Genomic DNA, 4,229 nt, shown 5'->3' on the forward strand with positions numbered 1-4,229 from the left:
CCTGCCCTCTTCCCTCCTCCTCCTCTTCCTCCTCCTCCTCCTCCTCCTCCTCCTCCTTCTCCTCCTCCTCCTCCTCCTCCTTCTTCTCCTCCTCCTCCTCCTCCTCCTTCTCCTCCTCCATGCTACAAAAGTAATAAGAAACATGCAGTAGAGAAAAGCAAAGCTTATAGTTCATCCCTCAGAACTTCAACAAGCCAACTTAAAAGTTTGTACAAATTCGGGGCTGGAGTGATAGCACAGCACAGCAGTTAAGGCGTTTGTCTTGCATGCGGCTGACCTGGGTTCGAGTCCCTGCATCCCATATGAGCACCGTCAGGAGTAATTCCTGAGTGCAAAGCCAGGAGTAACCCCTGTACATCTCTGCTGTGACCCAAAAAGCAAAAAAAAAATTGTACAAATTCTAAAAAAAAAAATCAAAGGTCCATATTGGGATTTGACTGACTTTTCCAATCTGTTCTCTACATGGGATGTGTGCTTTTCTCCCCAGCGTTGAATAAGGTCAATGTGTACTGAGTGGAAGCAGCAGAGGGCGCCTGTGTGTTCTTTCCTCCTACTACACCACACCAGCGCAACCTACCAACTTGGTAGGAAGCTTTAGATAGGATGTGGGAATTGCAGGGCCCAATAGAAAAACTAAAGAATTCTTCCATACAGAGAGTATGCAAAAACCTGAACCAACACTTAACATGCTATGAAACAAGGATTTAGTCGCCTCCTGCGTACATGAGTCCTGGGCACCCAGGAACAAGAAAGTTTTTGCACAGCTTCCATAGCCCTAACCCAAGAAAACAAACAGCACGGATTACTCTGATCCAGAAATGGGTGATCGTGGAAAAGCCAAGATGATATCCATTAGTTTGGCCTGGGTATTCATCTCTGATTTTTTTTCTCACAAAAGTTCTTTAAAGAGAGGTCTAGAAATCAGGGGCTACCTCAGTCAGAGACAGCAGAAGGGCAGAGTGCTGTAAATTTAAGACCTGGGTTGATTTTCACAGGGAATTTTCAGATGAAGGGAATTTCTCTCCAGTGACTTCTAGAGTCAAGACTAGCTTGGTAAGAGGAGGAATCCCCAGGAATCTCAAGACAAGCTGTGACTTGAGGGACACCCCAGAGAAATACTCCCGAAGGATGAACACCCACTGAGGCTGCAGCACTGAAATTCTGGGAGTGCACAAAACAGATGCATGCAAGGCTTGCAGGGACCAAGTGATGGCGGTGTTGACTTCTTCCTTCCCCACAGTGAGGTCACCCCCACGTGGACACCGTGCAGGGTCCCTCCCAACCCCCCCCCTCCCCCAGGTGAGGATGCTTGTGGATACAGAAGCCAGAAAAGCTCTGCTCTAGCATTGCTGGACACAACAAGGGGTTTCAGGAGAGTCAGGCGGGCCTTGCTCTAACGCAGCAATACTTCACATTCGTGACGTCCTGTGGAACACAGTGGGGCTTTCTGAGGTATTTTCCTTCTGCAATCACGAGCAGAAGCTTCTCCCAGGCCACCCAGGAGGGGGATGCCAGCCATGAGCCCGTGCCCTGCAGGTAAGACGTATGGTAGGAGCTTGTTCTGCAAAACTGGGAGCACGGATGACTTGGACGTCACCACTAAGCTGCCTCTCAAGTGCAATTCCCGGCCTTCTTTTTCAGCTCTGTAGGCCAGAAACATTCCTAGAAAAGCTGGGAAATCTGTTCAGGTGAGAAGCTTGTAGAATATCATCAGGGTGCAGTAATGGTGAAAGCCACCACCACCTAGAACCCTGGGAGCCGCCCTACCAACTGCCCTTCCCTATGCTTTTCTACCACAGAAATGTATTCATTAAAAAAAATAGTCATGTGGATGAGTTTATTCTCTTCTGCGTCTTCAAACGCATCCATGAAACTTCTCCTTAATGACCCGAACTCACCATCCGTGATACTGTCCTCTATATACCCAACTGCGGCATCCAATTCTGCATCAGAGGCGGGAGAGTAGGAAAGCCCATGACTCTCTTCCACTAGAGCATCCATCACCAGCCCCTGGACTGCATCCACCCTGGACCACCTGGATCCTTCACCTCCTACTCAGCCCTGGGGCCAGTGAGCACCTGCACCCGAGGCCCTGCCTAAATTCCCTGCGACTGCAGCCTGGTGTCCCCGCCCGGCCCCCAAACCCCACCAGGCAGCAGCAGTGATCAGAATCTTCTTTCATTTTTTTGCAAATTTTCATTGGGTTAGCACTGTAACACTGTCCTCCTGTTGTTCATCGATTTGCTCAAGTGGGCACCAGTAACGTTTTTACTGTTTGGCATATCAAATGAGTCACAGGGAGCTTGCCAGGCTCTGCCCTGTAGGCAGCAGGATACTCTTGGTAGCTTGTCAGGCTCTCCGAGTAGGGCAGAGGAATCCAACTCAGGTCGGCCATGTGCAAGGCAAATGCCTTACCTGCTATGCTATCGCTCTGGCCCCTTCGTTGGGTTATCACAGGAAATGCAACAATATTTACATCTATATTTTTATTCATTAGAAATAAGTTTAAAAACAAAATATATGGAGGGACCAGTGTTCTAGCACAGCGGGTAGGGCCTTGCCTTACATGCGGTCAACCTGGGTTCCATTCCCAGCATCCCATATGGTCCCCTGAGCACCGCCAGGAGTAATTCTTGAGTGCAGAGGTGGGTGTGACCCCAAAACCAATAATAATAATAAAATATACATACAATGATAATATATGCAAAAAACTTTTTCATGGGACCTGAAGTATAGCCACTGCTTAATATTCATTTATCATCTTTATAGAAATCTAAGTATGATGGGAGCAGATACCTGTGTGTTTAGTTCTTTACTATTTCCTGTACACCTGAGTCAACTCCAACATGTATTAAATAAATTTCCATCTAAGTGTGGGGAGTTCTGAGAGAGTGAAGGGTTCCTTGAGGCTGAAAATGGGAAGCAGAATGGTTTCATTGCTACTGCAGTATGTCACAATACCCTTGCATTTACTCAAGTAGAAATCTAAACTCTCCATCTTAATAGGATGTTCTTCCGAAGTTGTTGATGTTCTTATTGGCAGTCATGTAAGACATCATAGTCTTAGAACTGGTATCTCATGTTCTTTTGCCTCCAGGAGTTTCTAGGACTGGAACATAAGCATTTGTTTAACCAAAATTGTTCCAGACTTTCACCATTTCATTGAATTAAATAGAGAGGGTTAGAAATCAAAGGTGCTGTGTAGAGATACATTGATACTACCAGTTTGCCAAAGACTAAAAATTGTAACTTCTTAGTTTAAAATGAAAGGCTTTAATTTGTTACTTTCTCTATCAAATAGGTCCAATCCCAGAACAATAACACTGGTTGGGGGTGTTAAATAACTAGTAGTGGTTGCTTCGATTAAGATGCGATTTTTAGTTAAGTTCACGAATCATGAATCACGACCATCCTGTTATTCGTCGATTGCCTCGAGCAGGCCCCAGTAACGTCTCCTTCATCCTAGTACTGAGATTTTTAAGAAAGTGCTATATTCGAGGCTCTTTAGGAGAATGAGACCCATCATTGTTACTGGTATTTGGCATATTGGGTACGCCACGGGGAGTTTGCCAGACTCTGCCGTGTGGGCAGGTTACATTCAGTAGCCTGCCAGATGGTCCAAAGTAGGAATGAGATAATAAGATGTCATAATAAGATGTCGCACAGCCACAAATGCTTAACTTTAGTTAAGTTAAGGTAATTAATTTACCTTCATGAAGTAGAGTATAGACCAAACATTATGGCTGCTTACTACCTGTATTGCAAACCATAACACCCAAAAGGATAGATAGCAATTCTGATTGCTGGGGGTAAATTCTAAACAATAATGATGTATATTTTGTCAAAATAATGAATGTAATCAAAGTAGAGAGAGAGTTAAGTAGAAATCATCTGCCTCACAGGCATTGGGAGGGTGGGAGGGGGGTATATTGGGGTTCTTGGTAGTGAAAAAAAGTACTGGTGAAGAAAAACGTGTTCGATCATTGTATGACCGGGAATTAATCTTGAAAGCTTTGTAACTTTTCCTACAGTGAATCAATAAATAAAAAAGAGCAACCAGTGCTGACGTGGATGGGGGGAGAAAGGGACTCTCCTTCATTGTTGTTAGGAATGCTGACTGATCCAACCTTTTTGGAGAACAGTGTGGGCAGTTCCTCAAGCAGCTGGAAATTGAGCTTCAGTCTGGTTTTCACCAGCTGTCGACTCTGTGACATTGAGTGGGTTTCTTA

At 45.2% G+C, this 4,229-nt stretch overlaps 1 pseudogene; it reads right to left on the reverse strand.

The window, feature by feature from the left end:
* Window positions 1-1,393: 1,393 nt before the first annotated feature.
* LOC130045917 (ADP-ribosylation factor-like protein 2-binding protein) lies at window positions 1,394-2,001 on the reverse strand (annotated as a pseudogene).
* Window positions 2,002-4,229: the final 2,228 nt, after the last annotated feature.

Source organism: Sorex fumeus, unplaced genomic scaffold, assembly GCF_029834395.1.
Source record: "Sorex fumeus unplaced genomic scaffold, SorFum_2.1 ptg000130l, whole genome shotgun sequence".
Taxonomy (NCBI): Eukaryota; Metazoa; Chordata; class Mammalia; order Eulipotyphla; family Soricidae; genus Sorex; species Sorex fumeus.